Below are 19734 nucleotides of genomic sequence, written 5' to 3' on the forward strand. Positions count from 1 at the left end.
AAGCGAACCGCCGCTAGGCTCCTCACCCAGGGTGTGGGAGCCGTCACCCGAGGATTCCCCTCCACCGCGGGTCCGAGTAGCAGGCATGGATAACCACGCACGCGCACACCCACACACAGCTCTGCACGGCACTCACCCAACCCTGACCACTCACGTTAGGATCGCGCACCTGTGTTACACACGTCGTGAACGTGCGCGCACACACGCATACAGCTCCACACGCGATACCCACTCCTGCGCCGCTCTGCGCCGCGCTGGCCGCCCACGTTACGATCGCGCACCTTGGGCACGCCGATTACGCACGCCGAGAGCTTACGCAAGTAACGAGCGCACGCAAGCGGGGCACACGCCGACACGACGACTCGTCCCCTCCCCCACTCGCGCGTGCACGTCAACACAAATATCGTACAAGGACGATTCTCCTCTCACACGGCTGCGTAGTCACGCCAACACACCAAAAGTGCTCTCCCCGGGCGTTAACGCACACACCTCCGTACCCGCACAATCGTACAGAGACCACGGCCTTTATGCGTACAACGACCACACACTCGCGAATGCAGTGCACGCTAATACCACGTTCCAAAAACACCCAACAACACGGTTTTGTTACTACGCTCGAGATTTTATTAGCCCTTGCTAACCAACCGAGCCACCCGTGTGTGTGTGCGGGACAGCAAGGCGCTTCTAACCCACACTCTGGTGCCGTGTAGCCCTATTCTATGCTGCGCTCTCTGCTAAACCGCTTTCCTACTCGTCCTTACCCCGAACTAACCCTCTCCTACTGATCCTACCCTCCGCTCTGAGGTGTTGTAAGGCGCGCAACACGATACCGTCTGTAGTCCTTGGTGACCTTGCGGCGCTCAGATCGTCCTGCAGACAATCTAGCGGCTCGCCCGATGACTCCTTCGTCGCTGACCCCGTGTCCAAACTCCAGAAGAAGAGAGTTCCCTACTGCCCCTGCGTTTTCTTTTAAACTATTCACATCAAAGGCTAGGAGCCCCCGTCCCGACCGCCTTGGTCTCTCGACCAATCCTGAGCCTAGGATTTCCCGCTCTTTTGCGATCCCGCCGGCCTTTGAACTTTCGACCAATCAGTCGTCCCGGGTCCTGATCCCAGCTATCTGCCTTGCTGACCCGTGTTTGTGTTTGTATGCGTTTCTAACTGCGGGGCTCTCTGAGCTCGCCGTGGTCGTGCGATCTCAAATCCGCCCATGGCGCCGCAGTGTTACTTGGCCTGGGAAGGGTCCTGTCCAATTCCCTGGCCCTGAGAAACCGTGGGGTAACCCCCCTAGGGGGCCCTCGGGTGAAAACTCAGGGTAGGTGACCCGACCACGAGGCCCTACGTGGGTGCGGGTGCGTGTTTATGTGGGGGGGGTGATGGGGGGCAGTGCGGCGGTGGAAGCCGGGCGGCTCCCTGGCTCGGCCGAGCGGCCCCGTCGCTGTGGCACCACATAGCCCCCCGGGGTGCCAGTCCCCGTCCCGGGTTGACTGGAGCACCTCGCCTGGGTTGCCCCCACGAGGTATCGCCGCGGGGTCCGCGGGATTCGCCCGGCCCTTGTGGCTGGCCTCGGGGGTGGCGGCTCCGTCTCCTGGGGCTCCGGCGGTGGTCTCCTCCTCCATTCCAACGGCTCCCCTCGGTCTCCGGCACCTGCGGGCTGGGGGACAAACTCAGAGGCGGTGGGGTTTAAGGGTCGCCGTCCTCGTCGCCCCCGGCCCCGCCCGGGGCCCCTCGGAGCCCGGGGCTCCGTGGGGCCCATATACTGCGCGAGGCCCCCGGGCACGGGGGGTGGGGGGACCCCGGGGTTTCGGGGTACTTGGACGGCGGGGCTCCCCCCCTCGGGGGCTGCTCGCCACGGCTTCAGTCGGCGGATGTTGACCACCATCTCCCGGCCCCTCTCTCCTCCCTGAATCAGCACCGTCCATGGTGAGATCTGCCGTCTCACAATCCAGGGTCCTCGCCAGTAGGTGGTCAGCTTCCCCACCTGTCCGGCACCGACGCGGGGAGTGTACAGCCACACCTCGGAGCCCGCAGTGTAGAAGGGGGGCTCCATACGGGGTCGGGCGCCCTGCTCTTGCCGCTGGTGCGCGGCCTCTCCGTGCGGGTAGGCTCGGCCCCTGGCCTCTCGCAGGGTCTCCAGCAAGTGCTCCATGGGGTGGCTCCCTTCCTCCCGTTGCGGCGGAGGGACACCGAACAGCAGATCTGCGGGCAGGCGAGACTCGCGACCAAACATCATTAGGAACGGGGTCTGTCCTGTAGATGTGTGAACGGCGGTGGTGTAGGCGAACAGGGCATAGGGGAGGTGTTCGTCCCAGTCCTGTTGATTCGCGGCCGCCATGCGTTTAAGCTTCCCGGCCAGAGTCTGGTTCATCCTCTCTACCATCCCGTTCGCCTGGGGGTGATATGCCGTGGTTCGGTCCTTCTGGATCCCGAACTCTCGGCACAGCGCCTGGAATAGTTCGGCCTCGAATTCACTACCCTGGTCGGTAATGACTCGTTCGGGGATCCCGCACTTAAGTACGTAGTTTTCCACGAAGGCCCGGGCCACTACGAGGGCTGTTTTATCCGGGATAGCCACCGCCACGGGGTAGCGGGTGAAGTACTCCACCGCTACAAGAATATATCGGTTGCCCCGGTGGGATCGTGGAAAGGGCCCCTGCAGGTCGATTCCGACCAACTGATTCGTCCGACTGACTCGGAACGGCCTCAGGGGTACCTGGTACCTCGCCGGCTTTTGCCCACACTGCTGACAGGCCCGGCAGCCCTGCACCCAGGCGGCCACATCTTGCGCTAATTTAGGCCAGAGATACTGGCGACGCAGAGTCTCCCGGGTGCGCCGTTCCCCATCATGGCCCCCGAGCGGGTGGTCGTGTACCAGTCGTAGTAGTTGGGGTCGCACATGGGCGGGAACGCAGATGCACCCCGGCTGCCCAGCGTCGGCCAGTTCCCTCACCACCCCCGTTTTCTACACACAACCGGGCATACAAACCGCTCCAGGGCCCTGGTAGTGCATCCTTCCTCTCTCGCAGTGCCGCCTCCACCGCCGTCAGATCCGGATCCCGCTGCTGGGTTTGTCGCAGCTGCTCGTCGTCCAAGCCCGGGAAGGCGCAGCCGACATCCTCTTGGATCCGCCCGGTTGGGGTGGGATGATCCGTCTGTCCCCGGGCTCCTTCTGCAGGGTTTCCTGCGGCGCACACTGCACTCTCTCTCGGGGGGGGGAGTTTAGTTTCCGCGCGCTCCTTGGGTTCTGCTGCCTGGCGGCAGCGTCCCCCCGTGAAGCACGGGCAGGCGTCTCCCTCCCTCGTCTCAGCGCGCACCGCGGGCCGTCTTGACAAGGCGTCCGCGTTCGCGTGTGTTCGCCCCGCTCGGTACTCGATCTGCAGGTTGTACTCCTGCAGCTGCGCCAGCCATCGAGCCATCTGCCCCCGCGGTTCCTTGAATGTAAGGAGGAACTGCAGTGCATAATGATCGGTGCGCACACGACATTTCCTGCCGTACAAGTACGGTCGGAACTGTTTACACGCGAAAATTACAGCATACAGTTCCTGACGGGTTACACAATAGTTCAGTTCGGCCCCGCTCAGGGTCCGACTGGCGTATGCGATGACCCGCTCCGTCCCACCCTGCACTTGCGACAGCACCGCGCCCAGCCCACTGCTGCAGGCGTCAGTGTCCAAAATAAAATCGGTGGTGAAATCTGGGAAAGCCAAGGTGGGGGTGTGGGTGAGGTGGTCTTTGAGTGTGGTGAAAGCCGTCTGGCAGGCCTCCGACCACTGATAGGGGTTCTTAGGGGAGGTGAGTTGGGTGAGGGGGCGTGCAATCTCACTGAATCCCTTTACAAATCGACGGTAATAAGTGGCGAGTCCCAAGAATGACCTGATCTCCGTCAGGTTCCTCGGCCGCGGCCAATCCACTACGGCACGCACCTTCTCGGGATCGGTGCTCACCCCTGCCTCGCTGACTCGGTGTCCGAGGTACCCCACCTCGCGTTGCGCAATGTAACACTTACGTGGCTTGAGCTTGAGATGGGCTGCTCGCAGTCGCTGGAATACTTCCCGCAGCCTGGACCAGTGTTCGGACAGCGACCTACTGAACACTATTACGTCGTCCAGGTAAATCAGGCACTGTTCCCACTGCAAGCCCCGCATCACCAACTCCATCAACCGCTGGAACGTCGCGGGCGCGTTAGTGAGTCCGAACGGCAACACTCGAAACTCAAACAGGCCCATCGGGGTGGTGAATGCTGTTTTTGGCCGATCCTCCTCCGTCATCTCCACCTGCCAGTAACCGGACGCCAGATCGAGGGTGGAAAAATACCGCGCTCCTGCGAGACTGTCGAAGGTGTCGTCGATGCGTGGGATGGGAAAAGCGTCGCCGAGGGTGACTGCGTTCAATTTTCGGTAATCAACGCAGAACCGAGTCGATCCGTCCTTTTTCGTTACCAGTACCACCGGGGCAGACCAAGGGCTCGCGGAGGGCTGGATTATGTTATCGCGTAGCATATCCGTGACTGCCTCTTTGATCTGGGTCCGTTCAGGCGCGCCCACTCGGTATGCGGGGAGTTTGATGGGTCGGGCTGCACCTGTGTCAATTTGGTGCTTGACCAGGTCGGTCCGGCCCACGTCCGAATCGTGCTCACTGAACACGTCGGCGTACTCCCGCAATAACCCGCGCAGCTGATCGGCCTCCCCCTTAGGTAAGGCTGCCCAAGGCACATGTAACGCATCCTGCAGGGGAACAATCTCGGCTCGGGGGGTCGGGCCGACCCGCCAGGCCAGATCCTGGCTGTCCTCGGGGCGGCCAGGGTCCTCCGCCCAGAGTGCGAACACCGAGTCGTTCGAGTGGCGAGCGTGCAGGGGGTGTACGGTGGCTACCGGGGTGCGTCGTCGTATCATTGCCGGGGTACTGTGTGGGTTAAACACACGTATAAACAGCCGGCCCCCATCTGCGTTTACCAGTGTGGCTGACCCTACCACCCCGTATCGCGATGCCAACTCCGGGTGAGGAGTCAGCATTACCTCGCCCGATGGTCGGTGGGTTGGGTCGGTGGAGAGGGTTGCCACTGGCACCAGCATCTCGGCGAGAGGCCCGATGGTGACGGCCGACACCAGCGTAGCGGCCACGGGTGTGAAGCGTGGGCGATTCGGCTCCTGTCCTAGGAACGGAATCCGCTCCCCGCTGCCCTCCACCGTAGCGCATCGTTGCCGGGGCTGTACGTTAAGTCCCAACTTTTCCAGGAGGTCCGTTCCTGCAATGCACTCGTGGCACAACACACTCGAAACGTAGAATTCCTGTGTGCACACCCGGTTTCCTAGACGGACCTCGAGGGAGACCTTCCCCAGCAACCCCATCCCGGCTCCGCTTGCCGTGTGCAGCGCGCGATCCGGGGCCTGCAGGCAGCCCACGTCCACCCCGAGCATGCTGCAGTGCGCGGCGCTCATGAGAGAGGCCACGGCGCCCGTGTCCAACAGGATCCGGGTGCGCTGCCCGTTCACCTGGCCTTCCACCAGCGACGTGGCTCCCGTTATCCCTGCCACCAGCTCCCGCAGCCAATCGCCCGAGGTCCCTGCGCCCTTGGGTGTTGTCGTTGTAACCTGTTTATGGATCACTCGCTCGCCATTATTATTACAGCTGGTTTGGGTCGGGTCCACGTCGATTTCATCCCCCGGTGGTCCCCTCTCTAGGGGGGGCTTAGTGTTTGACCTATGCATCGGCCTCGCACGGGCGAGCTGAGGGCAGTCCCTCATGAGATGCCCTCGACGGTCGCACACATAACACGTCCTGGGAGGAGTGGCGGCTCTGTGGCGAACTTTCTGCCCACTCCCTCCTCCCCCCGTGCGCTGTTGCTCATACTCTGCTTCTAGTCGGGCTATCCTTCCAGTTAGCCCTCCTACCGCGGAGTCTAGGTCCCCCATTTCGGATCGGATGGTCTCAACGGAGGATTGCACCTGGGTTACCTGGCCGGCTATATCTCCCATGCCGGTCTGTAACCCAGCTACCCAACCCGGGGTTGTCTCGCGGGACACGGGAGGTTCTCTTTCCCGTCCCCTTACCGTCCTCGCGAGCTCCTGTTCCTCCTCCTCGTCTTCCGAGAGCAGGCTCGCAATGGCGCGCTCTCGTCCCAGCCCCCGGAGCTGCGCGCGTTCGCTGTGAATTCTTTCACACTTACGTGCGCGCTCGACAAGGGTGTTAAAGGGAAGACGTGGGCAGCTCATGTCTGGCTGCCACCACGCCGTGCGAGACAGGTACCGCTGGATTTTCTCGGCGGCCAGTTCCTCAATAACCTCAGTTGCGTACCCCGGGCGTGCGATCTTTGTTAACTCGCGCACATCCTCGGCGTAATCACGGAGATCTTCGCCAGGTTGGCGACGGCGCGCCTCTAAGGCCGATTTTGCTTCCTCCTCGTCACGTGTGCCAAAACGCTGATCGAGTCGGCGCATCAGCTCCTCTAGCTGTGTCTGTGCGCTCGCGGGTAACGCTTCTACAAAATCGGCTGCCCGCCCATCAAGATTCATATTAAGTTGACGTACTGCCTGCGCGTCCGTCCATCCATTAATTTCCTTGGCCCCTAAGAGATTTCGGGCGAATGCCTTCCACGAAGGGGCCCCCCGGCCGGTAAATATCAGTCTTATTTTAGCGTGAGGTAACGCGGGGGTCCGTACCGCTTCCGACACCAATTTGTGGGGGTCGCTAGCCCCCGAGATCCCTCCCTCGATAATACTAACGGCCGGACTAACATCATCAATCGCCCCCCCCGCTGCTAAGCGAACCGCCGCTAGGCTCCTCACCCAGGGTGTGGGAGCCGTCACCCGAGGATTCCCCTCCACCGCGGGTCCGCGTAGCAGGCATGGATAACCACGCACGCGCACACCCACACACAGCTCTGCACGGCACTCACCCAACCCTGACCACTCACGTTAGGATCGCGCACCTGTGTTACACACGTCGTGAACGTGCGCGCACACACGCATACAGCTCCACACGCGATACCCACTCCTGCGCCGCTCTGCGCCGCGCTGGCCGCCCACGTTACGATCGCGCACCTTGGGCACGCCGATTACGCACGCCGAGAGCTTACGCAAGTAACGAGCGCACGCAAGCGGGGCACACGCCGACACGACGACTCGTCCCCTCCCCCACTCGCGCGTGCACGTCAACACAAATATCGTACAAGGACGATTCTCCTCTCACACGGCTGCGTAGTCACGCCAACACACCAAAAGTGCTCTCCCCGGGCGTTAACGCACACACCTCCGTACCCGCACAATCGTACAGAGACCACGGCCTTTATGCGTACAACGACCACACACTCGCGAATGCAGTGCACGCTAATACCACGTTCCAAAAACACCCAACAACACGGTTTTGTTACTACGCTCGAGATTTTATTAGCCCTTGCTAACCAACCGAGCCACCCGTGTGTGTGTGCGGGACAGCAAGGCGCTTCTAACCCACACTCTGGTGCCGTGTAGCCCTATTCTATGCTGCGCTCTCTGCTAAACCGCTTTCCTACTCGTCCTTACCCCGAACTAACCCTCTCCTACGGATCCTACCCTCCGCTCTGAGGTGTTGTAAGGCGCGCAACACGATACCGTCTGTAGTCCTTGGTGACCTTGCGGCGCTCAGATCGTCCTGCAGACAATCTAGCGGCTCGCCCGATGACTCCTTCGTCGCTGACCCCGTGTCCAAACTCCAGAAGAAGAGAGTTCCCTACTGCCCCTGCGTTTTCTTTTAAACTATTCACATCAAAGGCTAGGAGCCCCCGTCCCGACCGCCTTGGTCTCTCGACCAATCCTGAGCCTAGGATTTCCCGCTCTTTTGCGATCCCGCCGGCCTTTGAACTTTCGACCAATCAGTCGTCCCGGGTCCTGATCCCAGCTATCTGCCTTGCTGACCCGTGTTTGTGTTTGTATGCGTTTCTAACTGCGGGGCTCTCTGAGCTCGCCGTGGTCGTGCGATCTCAAATCCGCCCATGGCGCCGCAGTGTTACTTGGCCTGGGAAGGGTCCTGTCCAATTCCCTGGCCCTGAGAAACCGTGGGGTAACCCCCCTAGGGGGCCCTCGGGTGAAAACTCAGGGTAGGTGACCCGACCACGAGGCCCTACGTGGGTGCGGGTGCGTGTTTATGTGGGGGGGGTGATGGGGGGCAGTGCGGCGGTGGAAGCCGGGCGGCTCCCTGGCTCGGCCGAGCGGCCCCGTCGCTGTGGCACCACAAGAGCCCCGCAGTTAGAAACGCATACAAACACAAACACGGGTCAGCAAGGCAGATAGCTGGGATCAGGAACCGGGACGACTGATTGGTCGAAAGTTCAAAGGCCGGCGGGATCGCAAAAGAGCGGGAAATCCTAGGCTCAGGATTGGTCGAGAGACCAAGGCGGTCGGGACGGGGGCGCCTAGCCTTTGATGTGAATAGTTTAAAAGAAAACGCAGGGGCAGTAGGGAACTCTCTTCTTCTGGAGTTTGGACACGGGGTCAGCGACGAAGGAGTCATCGGGCGAGCCGCTAGATTGTCTGCAGGACGATCTGAGCGCCGCAAGGTCACCAAGGACTACAGACGGTATCGTGTTGCGCGCCTTACAACACCTCAGAGCGGAGAGTAGGGTCCGTAGGAGAGGGTTAGTTCGGGGTAAGGACGAGTGGGAAAGCGGTTTAGCAGAGAGCTCAGCATAGAAGAGGGCTACACGGCACCAGAGTGTGGGTTAGAAGCGCCTTGCGGGCCCGCACACACACACGGGTGGCTCGGTTGGTTAGCAAGGGCTAATAAAATCTCGAGCGTAGTAACAAAACCGTGTTGTTGGGTGTTTTTGGAACGTGGTATTAGCGTGCACTGCATTCGCGAGTGTGTGGTCGATGTATGCATAAAGGCCGTGGTCTCTGTCCGATTGTGCGGGTACGGAGGTGTGTGCGTTAACGCCCGGGGAGAGCACTTTTGTGTGTTGGCGTGACTACGCAGCCGTGTGAGAGGAGAATCGTCCTTGTACGATATTTGGGTTGACGTGCACGCGCGAGTGGGGGAGGGGACGAGTCGTCGTGTCGGCGTGTGCCCCGCTTGCGTGTGCTCGTTACTTGCGTAAGCTCTCGGCGTGCGTAATCGGCGTACTCCAGGTGCGCGATCGTAACGTGAGCGACCAGCGCGGCGCAGAGCGGCGCAAGAGTGGGTGTCGCGTGGGGAGCTGCGTGTGTGTGCGTGCGACCACCCCGTGTGCGATACAGGTGCGCGATCATAACGCGAGTTGAGTTGGAGTGCGCGGAGCGGCGTGTGTGTGTGTGGGCGTGCGTACGTTCGCTCCGTGTGGGTTGCAGGCGCGCGATTAGGACAGGGAGGTATCGTAGTAGGGAGGGGCAGAATACTACTCGGTAATTAGCCATGCCGGCTACGCGGACCCGCGGGGGAGGGGAATCCTCGGGCGATGGTTCCCACGCCACGGGTGAGGAACCTAGCAGCGGGGGGGCGATTGATGATGCTAGCCCGGCCGTTAGCATTATCGAGGGAGGGATCTCGGGGGCTAGCGACCCCCACAAAATGGTGTCGGAAGCGGTACGGACCCCCGCGTTACCTCACGCTAAAATAAGACTGATATTTACCGGCCGGGGGGCCCCTTCGTGGAAGGCATTCGCCCGCAATCTCTTAGGGGCCAAGGAAATTAATGGATGGACGGACGCGCAGGCAGTACGTCAACTTAATATGAATCTTGATGGGCGGGCAGCCGATTTTGTAGAAGCGTTACCCGCGAGCGCACAGACACAGCTAGAGGAGCTGATGCGCCGACTCGATCAGCGTTTTGGCACGCGTGACGAGGAGGAAGCAAAATCGGCCTTAGAGGCGCGCCGTCGCCAACCTGGCGAAGATCTACGTGATTACGCCGAGGATGTGCGCGAGTTAACAAGGATCGCACGCCCGGGGTACGCAACTAATGTTATTGAGGAACTGGCCGCCGAGAAAATCCAGCGGTACCTGTCTCGCACGGCGTGGTGGCAGCCAGACATGAGCTGCCCACGTCTTCCCTTTAACGCCCTTGTCGAGCGCGCACGTAAGTGTGAAAGAATTCACAGCGAACGCGCGCAGCTCCGGGGGCTGGGACGAGAGCACGCCATTGCGAGCCTGCTCTCGGAAGACGAGGAGGAGGAACAGGAGCTCGCGAGAACGGTAAGGGGCCGGGAAAGAGAGCCTCCAGTGTCCCGCGAGACAACCCCGGGATGGGTTGCCGGTATACAAACGGGTATAAAGGATGTCTCCGGCCAGGTAACCCAGGTAGGTGACAGGGTAACCCAAGTAGACAACAAGGTAACCCAAGTACGGGCACACATGACTGCGCTGGAGACAATGGTAGAGACGGTCCAGGCCGAGGTAGGAGGATTAACTGGGAGGATAGCCCGACTAGAAGCAGAATATGAGCAACAGCGCACGGGGGGAGGAGGGAGTGGGCAGAAAGTTCGCCACAGAGCCGCCACTCCTCCCAGGACGTGTTATGTGTGCGACCGTCGAGGGCATCTCATGAGGGACTGCCCTCAGCGCGCCCGTGCGAGGCCGATGCATAGGTCAAACACTAAGCCCCCCCTAGAGAGGGGACCACCAGGGGATGAAATCGACGTAGACCCGACCCAAACCAGCTGTAATAATAATGGCGAGCGAGTGATCCATAAACAGGTTACAACGACAACACCCAAGGGCGCATGGACCTCGGGCGATTGGCTGCGGGAGCTGGTGGCAGGGATAACGGGAGCCACGTCGCTGGTGGAAGGCCAGGTGAACGGGCAGCGCACCCGGATCCTGTTGGACACGGGCGCCGTGGCCTCTCTCATGAGCGCCGCGCACTGCAGCATGCTCGGGGTGGACGTGGGCTGCCTGCAGGCCCCGGATCGCGCGCTGCACACGGCAAGCGGAGCCGGGATGGGGTTGCTGGGGAAGGTCTCCCTCGAGGTCCGTCTAGGAAACCAGGTGTGCACACAGGAATTCTACGTTTCGAGTGTGTTGTGCCACGAGTGCATTGCAGGAACGGACCTCCTGGAAAAGTTGGGACTTAACGTACAGCCCCGGCAACGATGCGCTACGGTGGAGGGCAGCGGGGAGCGGATTCCGTTCCTAGGACAGGAGCCGAATCGCCCACGCTTCACACCCGTGGCCGCTACGCTGGTGTCGGCCGTCACCATCGGGCCTCTCGCCGAGATGCTGGTGCCAGTGGCAACCCTCTCCACCGACCCAACCCACCGACCATCGGGCGAGGTAATGCTGACTCCTCACCCGGAGTTGGCATCGCGATACGGGGTGGTAGGGTCAGCCACACTGGTAAACGCAGATGGGGGCCGGCTGTTTATACGTGTGTTTAACCCACACAGTACCCCGGCAATGATACGACGACGCACCCCGGTAGCCACCGTACACCCCCTGCACGCTCGCCACTCGAACGACTCGGTGTTCGCACTCTGGGCGGAGGACCCTGGCCGCCCCGAGGACAGCCAGGATCTGGCCTGGCGAGTCGGCCCGACCCCCCGAGCCGAGATTGTTCCCCTGCAGGATGCGCTACATGTGCCTTGGGCAGCCTTACCTAAGGGGGAGGCCGATCAGCTGCGCGGGTTATTGCGGGAGTACGCCGACGTGTTCAGTGAGCACGATTCGGACGTGGGCCGGACCGACCTGGTCAAGCACCAAATTGACACAGGTGCAGCCCGACCCATCAAACTCCCCGCATACCGAGTGGGCGCGCCTGAACGGACCCAGATCAAAGAGGCAGTCACGGATATGCTACGCGATAACATAATCCAGCCCTCCGCGAGCCCTTGGTCTGCCCCGGTGGTACTGGTAACGAAAAAGGACGGATCGACTCGGTTCTGCGTTGATTACCGAAAATTGAACGCAGTCACCCTCGGCGACGCTTTTCCCATCCCACGCATCGACGACACCTTCGACAGTCTCGCAGGAGCGCGGTATTTTTCCACCCTCGATCTGGCGTCCGGTTACTGGCAGGTGGAGATGACGGAGGAGGATCGGCCAAAAACAGCATTCACCACCCCGATGGGCCTGTTTGAGTTTCGAGTGTTGCCGTTCGGACTCACTAACGCGCCCGCGACGTTCCAGCGGTTGATGGAGTTGGTGATGCGGGGCTTGCAGTGGGAACAGTGCCTGATTTACCTGGACGACGTAATAGTGTTCAGTAGGTCGCTGTCCGAACACTGGTCCAGGCTGCGGGAAGTATTCCAGCGACTGCGAGCAGCCCATCTCAAGCTCAAGCCACGCAAGTGTTACATTGCGCAACGCGAGGTGGGGTACCTCGGACACCGAGTCAGCGAGGCAGGGGTGAGCACCGATCCCGAGAAGGTGCGTGCCGTAGTGGATTGGCCGCGGCCGAGGAACCTGACGGAGATCAGGTCATTCTTGGGACTCGCCACTTATTACCGTCGATTTGTAAAGGGATTCAGTGAGATTGCACGCCCCCTCACCCAACTCACCTCCCCTAAGAACCCCTATCAGTGGTCGGAGGCCTGCCAGACGGCTTTCACCACACTCAAAGACCACCTCACCCACACCCCCACCTTGGCTTTCCCAGATTTCACCACCGATTTTATTTTGGACACTGACGCCTGCAGCAGTGGGCTGGGCGCGGTGCTGTCGCAAGTGCAGGGTGGGACGGAGCGGGTCATCGCGTACGCCAGTCGGACCCTGAGCGGGGCCGAACTGAACTATTGTGTAACCCGTCAGGAACTGTATGCTGTAATTTTCGCGTGTAAACAGTTCCGACCGTACTTGTACGGCAGGAAATGTCGTGTGCGCACCGATCATTATGCACTGCAGTTCCTCCTTACATTCAAGGAACCGCGGGGGCAGATGGCTCGATGGCTGGCGCAGCTGCAGGAGTACAACCTGCAGATCGAGTACCGAGTGGGGCGGACACACGCGAACGCGGACGCCTTGTCAAGACGGCCCGCGGTGCGCGCTGAGACGAGGGAGGGAGACGCCTGCCCGTGCTTCACGGGGGGACGCTGCCGCCAGGCAGCAGAACCCAAGGAGCGCGCGGGAACTAAACTCCCCCCCCCGAGAGAGAGTGCAGTGTGCGCCACAGAGACCCTCGCAGGTGGCACTGAGGATCCCGTCGACCGCCCGGCAAGCGCGGGACCCGCGGCTCGGGACCCGATCGGACGGATCCAGGAGGACGTCGGCTGTGCCTTCCCGGGCCTAAACGACGAGCAGCTGAGACAGACCCAGCAGCGAGATCCGGATCTGGCGGCAGTGGAGGCGGCACTGCGGGAGGAAAAGAGCGCCCTACCAGGACCCTGGAGCGGTTTGTATGCCCGGTTGTGTGTACAGAACGGAGTAGTACGGGAGTTAACCGAGGCCGGCCAGCCGGGGTGTATCTGTGTTCCTGCCCAGGTGCGACCCCAGCTGCTACGACTGGTACACGACCACCCGCTCGGGGGCCATGATGGGGAACGGCGCACCCGGGAGACTCTGCGTCGCCAGTATCTCTGGCCTAAATTGGCGCAAGATGTGGCCGCCTGGGTGCAGGGCTGCCGGGCCTGTCAGCAGTGTGGGCAAAAGCCGGCGAGGTACCAGGTACCCCTGAGGCCGTTCCGAGTCAGTCGGACGAATCAGTTGGTCGGAATCGACCTGCAAGGGCCCTTTCCACGATCCCACCGGGGCAACCGATATATTCTTGTAGCGGTGGAGTACTTCACCCGCTACCCCGTGGCGGTGGCTATCCCGGATAAAACAGCCCTCGTAGTGGCCCGGGCCTTCGTGGAAAACTACGTACTTAAGTGCGGGATCCCCGAACGAGTCATTACCGACCAGGGTAGTGAATTCGAGGCCGAACTATTCCAGGCGCTGTGCCGAGAGTTCGGGATCCAGAAGGACCGAACCACGGCATATCACCCCCAGGCGAACGGGATGGTAGAGAGGATGAACCAGACTCTGGCCGGGAAGCTTAAACGCATGGCGGCCGCGAATCAACAGGACTGGGACGAACACCTCCCCTATGCCCTGTTCGCCTACACCACCGCCGTTCACACATCTACAGGACAGACCCCGTTCCTAATGATGTTTGGTCGCGAGTCTCGCCTGCCCGCAGATCTGCTGTTCGGTGTCCCTCCGCCGCAACGGGAGGAAGGGAGCCACCCCGTGGAGCACTTGCTGGAGACCCTGCGAGGGGCCAGGGGCCGAGCCTACCCGCACGGAGAGGCCGCGCACCAGCGGCAAGAGCAGGGCGCCCGACCCCGTATGGAGCCCCCCTTCTACACTGCGGGCTCCGAGGTGTGGCTGTACACTCCCCGCGTCGGTGCCGGACAGGTGGGGAAGCTGACCACCTACTGGCGAGGACCCTGGATTGTGAGACGGCAGATCTCACCATGGACGGTGCTGATTCAGGGAGGAGAGATGGGCCGGGAGATGGTGGTCAACATCCGCCGACTGAAGCCGTGGCGAGCAGCCCCCGAGGGGGGGAGCCCCGCCGTCCAAGTACCCCGAAACCCCGGGGTCCCCCTACCCCCCGTGCCCGGGGGCCTCGCGCAGTATATGGGCCCCACGGAGCCCCGGGCTCCGAGGGGCCCCGGGCGGGGCCGGGGGCGACGAGGACGGCGACCCTTAAACCCCACCGCCTCTGAGTTTGTTCCCCAGCCCGCAGGTGCCAGAGACCGAGGGGAGCCGTTGGAATGGAGGAGGAGACCACCGCCGGAGCCCCAGGAGACGGAGCCGCCACCCCCGAGGCCAGCCACAAGGGCCGGGCGAATCCCGCGGACCCCGCGGCGATACCTCGTGGGGGCAACCCAGGCGAGGTGCTCCAGTCAACCCGGGACGGGGACTGGCACCCCGGGGGGCTATGTGGTGCCACAGCGACGGGGCCGCTCGGCCGAGCCAGGGAGCCGCCCGGCTTCCACCGCCGCACTGCCCCCCATCACCCCCCCCACATAAACACGCACCCGCACCCACGTAGGGCCTCGTGGTCGGGTCACCTACCCTGAGTTTTCACCCGAGGGCCCCCTAGGGGGGTTACCCCACGGTTTCTCAGGGCCAGGGAATTGGACAGGACCCTTCCCAGGCCAAGTAACACTGCGGCGCCGTGGGCGGATTTGAGATCGCACGACCACGGCGAGCTCAGAGAGCCCCGCAGTTAGAAACGCATACAAACACAAACACGGGTCAGCAAGGCAGATAGCTGGGATCAGGAACCGGGACGACTGATTGGTCGAAAGTTCAAAGGCCGGCGGGATCGCAAAAGAGCGGGAAATCCTAGGCTCAGGATTGGTCGAGAGACCAAGGCGGTCGGGACGGGGGCGCCTAGCCTTTGATGTGAATAGTTTAAAAGAAAACGCAGGGGCAGTAGGGAACTCTCTTCTTCTGGAGTTTGGACACGGGGTCAGCGACGAAGGAGTCATCGGGCGAGCCGCTAGATTGTCTGCAGGACGATCTGAGCGCCGCAAGGTCACCAAGGACTACAGACGGTATCGTGTTGCGCGCCTTACAACACCTCAGAGCGGAGAGTAGGGTCCGTAGGAGAGGGTTAGTTCGGGGTAAGGACGAGTGGGAAAGCGGTTTAGCAGAGAGCTCAGCATAGAAGAGGGCTACACGGCACCAGAGTGTGGGTTAGAAGCGCCTTGCGGGCCCGCACACACACACGGGTGGCTCGGTTGGTTAGCAAGGGCTAATAAAATCTCGAGCGTAGTAACAAAACCGTGTTGTTGGGTGTTTTTGGAACGTGGTATTAGCGTGCACTGCATTCGCGAGTGTGTGGTCGATGTATGCATAAAGGCCGTGGTCTCTGTCCGATTGTGCGGGTACGGAGGTGTGTGCGTTAACGCCCGGGGAGAGCACTTTTGTGTGTTGGCGTGACTACGCAGCCGTGTGAGAGGAGAATCGTCCTTGTACGATATTTGGGTTGACGTGCACGCGCGAGTGGGGGAGGGGACGAGTCGTCGTGTCGGCGTGTGCCCCGCTTGCGTGTGCTCGTTACTTGCGTAAGCTCTCGGCGTGCGTAATCGGCGTACTCCAGGTGCGCGATCGTAACGTGAGCGACCAGCGCGGCGCAGAGCGGCGCAAGAGTGGGTGTCGCGTGGGGAGCTGCGTGTGTGTGCGTGCGACCACCCCGTGTGCGATACAGGTGCGCGATCATAACGCGAGTTGAGTTGGAGTGCGCGGAGCGGCGTGTGTGTGTGTGGGCGTGCGTACGTTCGCTCCGTGTGGGTTGCAGGCGCGCGATTAGGACAGGGAGGTATCGTAGTAGGGAGGGGCAGAATACTACTCGGTAATTAGCCATGCCGGCTACGCGGACCCGCGGGGGAGGGGAATCCTCGGGCGATGGTTCCCACGCCACGGGTGAGGAACCTAGCAGCGGGGGGGCGATTGATGATGCTAGCCCGGCCGTTAGCATTATCGAGGGAGGGATCTCGGGGGCTAGCGACCCCCACATCCGCTCTGAGGTGTTGTAAGGCACGCAACACGATACCGTCTGTAGTCCTTGGTGACCTTGCGGCGCTCAGATCGTCCTGCAGACAATCTAGCGGCTCGCCCGATGACTCCTTCGTCGCTGACCCCGTGTCCAAACTCCAGAAGAAGAGAGTTCCCTACTGCCCCTGCGTTTTCTTTTAAACTATTCACATCAAAGGCTAGGCGCCCCCGTCCCGACCGCCTTGGTCTCTCGACCAATCCTGAGCCTAGGATTTCCCGCTCTTTTGCGATCCCGCCGGCCTTTGAACTTTCGACCAATCAGTCGTCCCGGGTCCTGATCCCAGCTATCTGCCTTGCTGACCCGTGTTTGTGTTTGTATGCGTTTCTAACTGCGGGGCTCTCTGAGCTCGCCGTGGTCGTGCGATCTCAAATCCGCCCACGGCGCCGCAGTGTTACTTGGCCTGGGAAGGGTCCTGTCCAATTCCCTGGCCCTGAGAAACCGTGGGGTAACCCCCCTAGGGGGCCCTCGGGTGAAAACTCAGGGTAGGTGACCCGACCACGAGGCCCTACGTGGGTGCGGGTGCGTGTTTATGTGGGGGAGGTGATGGGGGGCAGTGCGGCGGTGGAAGCCGGGCGGCTCCCTGGCTCGGCCGAGCGGCCCCGTCGCTGTGGCACCACATAGCCCCCCGGGGTGCCAGTCCCCGTCCCGGGTTGACTGGAGCACCTCGCCTGGGTTGCCCCCACGAGGTATCGCCGCGGGGTCCGCGGGATTCGCCCGGCCCTTGTGGCTGGCCTCGGGGGTGGCGGCTCCGTCTCCTGGGGCTCCGGCGGTGGTCTCCTCCTCCATTCCAACGGCTCCCCTCGGTCTCCGGCACCTGCGGGCTGGGGGACAAACTCAGAGGCGGTGGGGTTTAAGGGTCGCCGTCCTCGTCGCCCCCGGCCCCGCCCGGGGCCCCTCGGAGCCCGGGGCTCCGTGGGGCCCATATACTGCGCGAGGCCCCCGGGCACGGGGGGTGGGGGGACCCCGGGGTTTCGGGGTACTTGGACGGCGGGGCTCCCCCCCTCGGGGGCTGCTCGCCACGGCTTCAGTCGGCGGATGTTGACCACCATCTCCCGGCCCCTCTCTCCTCCCTGAATCAGCACCGTCCATGGTGAGATCTGCCGTCTCACAATCCAGGGTCCTCGCCAGTAGGTGGTCAGCTTCCCCACCTGTCCGGCACCGACGCGGGGAGTGTACAGCCACACCTCGGAGCCCGCAGTGTAGAAGGGGGGCTCCATACGGGGTCGGGCGCCCTGCTCTTGCCACTGGTGCGCGGCCTCTCCGTGCGGGTAGGCTCGGCCCCTGGCCTCTCGCAGGGTCTCCAGCAAGTGCTCCATGGGGTGGCTCCCTTCCTCCCGTTGCGGCGGAGGGACACCGAACAGCAGATCTGCGGGCAGGCGAGACTCGCGACCAAACATCATTAGGAACGGGGTCTGTCCTGTAGATGTGTGAACGGCGGTGGTGTAGGCGAACAGGGCATAGGGGAGGTGTTCGTCCCAGTCCTGTTGATTCGCGGCCGCCATGCGTTTAAGCTTCCCGGCCAGAGTCTGGTTCATCCTCTCTACCATCCCGTTCGCCTGGGGGTGATATGCCGTGGTTCGGTCCTTCTGGATCCCGAACTCTCGGCACAGCGCCTGGAATAGTTCGGCCTCGAATTCACTACCCTGGTCGGTAATGACTCGTTCGGGGATCCCGCACTTAAGTACGTAGTTTTCCACGAAGGCCCGGGCCACTACGAGGGCTGTTTTATCCGGGATAGCCACCGCCACGGGGTAGCGGGTGAAGTACTCCACCGCTACAAGAATATATCGGTTGCCCCGGTGGGATCGTGGAAAGGGCCCCTGCAGGTCGATTCCGACCAACTGATTCGTCCGACTGACTCGGAACGGCCTCAGGGGTACCTGGTACCTCGCCGGCTTTTGCCCACACTGCTGACAGGCCCGGCAGCCCTGCACCCAGGCGGCCACATCTTGCGCTAATTTAGGCCAGAGATACTGGCGACGCAGAGTCTCCCGGGTGCGCCGTTCCCCATCATGGCCCCCGAGCGGGTGGTCGTGTACCAGTCGTAGTAGTTGGGGCCGCACATGGGCGGGAACGCAGATGCACCCCGGCTGCCCAGCGTCGGCCAGTTCCCTCACCACCCCGTTTTCCACACACAACCGGGCATACAAACCGCTCCAGGGCCCTGGTAGTGCATCCTTCCTCTCTCGCAGTGCCGCCTCCACCGCCGCCAGATCCGGATCCCGCTGCTGGGTTTGTCGCAGCTGCTCGTCGTCCAAGCCCGGGAAGGCGCAGCCGACATCCTCTTGGATCCGCCCGGTTGGGGTGGGATGATCCGTCTGTCCCCGGGCTCCTTCTGCAGGGGTTCCTGCGGCGCACACTGCACTCTCTCTCGGGGGGGGGAGTTTAGTTTCCGCGCGCTCCTTGGGTTCTGCTGCCTGGCGGCAGCGTCCCCCCGTGAAGCACGGGCAGGCGTCTCCCTCCCTCGTCTCAGCGCGCACCGCGGGCCGTCTTGACAAGGCGTCCGCGTTCGCGTGTGTTCGCCCCGCTCGGTACTCGATCTGCAGGTTGTACTCCTGCAGCTGCGCCAGCCATCGAGCCATCTGCCCCCGCGGTTCCTTGAATGTAAGGAGGAACTGCAGTGCATAATGATCGGTGCGCACACGACATTTCCTGCCGTACAAGTACGGTCGGAACTGTTTACACGCGAAAATTACAGCATACAGTTCCTGACGGGTTACACAATAGTTCAGTTCGGCCCCGCTCAGGGTCCGACTGGCGTATGCGATGACCCGCTCCGTCCCACCCTGCACTTGCGACAGCACCGCGCCCAGCCCACTGCTGCAGGCGTCAGTGTCCAAAATAAAATCGGTGGTGAAATCTGGGAAAGCCAAGGTGGGGGTGTGGGTGAGGTGGTCTTTGAGTGTGGTGAAAGCCGTCTGGCAGGCCTCCGACCACTGATAGGGGTTCTTAGGGGAGGTGAGTTGGGTGAGGGGGCGTGCAATCTCACTGAATCCCTTTACAAATCGACGGTAATAAGTGGCGAGTCCCAAGAATGACCTGATCTCCGTCAGGTTCCTCGGCCGCGGCCAATCCACTACGGCACGCACCTTCTCGGGATCGGTGCTCACCCCTGCCTCGCTGACTCGGTGTCCGAGGTACCCCACCTCGCGTTGCGCAATGTAACACTTACGTGGCTTGAGCTTGAGATGGGCTGCTCGCAGTCGCTGGAATACTTCCCGCAGCCTGGACCAGTGTTCGGACAGCGACCTACTGAACACTATTACGTCGTCCAGGTAAATCAGGCACTGTTCCCACTGCAA

This window comes from Lampetra planeri, chromosome 3 (assembly GCF_965212315.1).
Source record: "Lampetra planeri chromosome 3, kcLamPlan1.2.h2, whole genome shotgun sequence".
NCBI classification, from domain to species: Eukaryota; Metazoa; Chordata; class Hyperoartia; order Petromyzontiformes; family Petromyzontidae; genus Lampetra; species Lampetra planeri.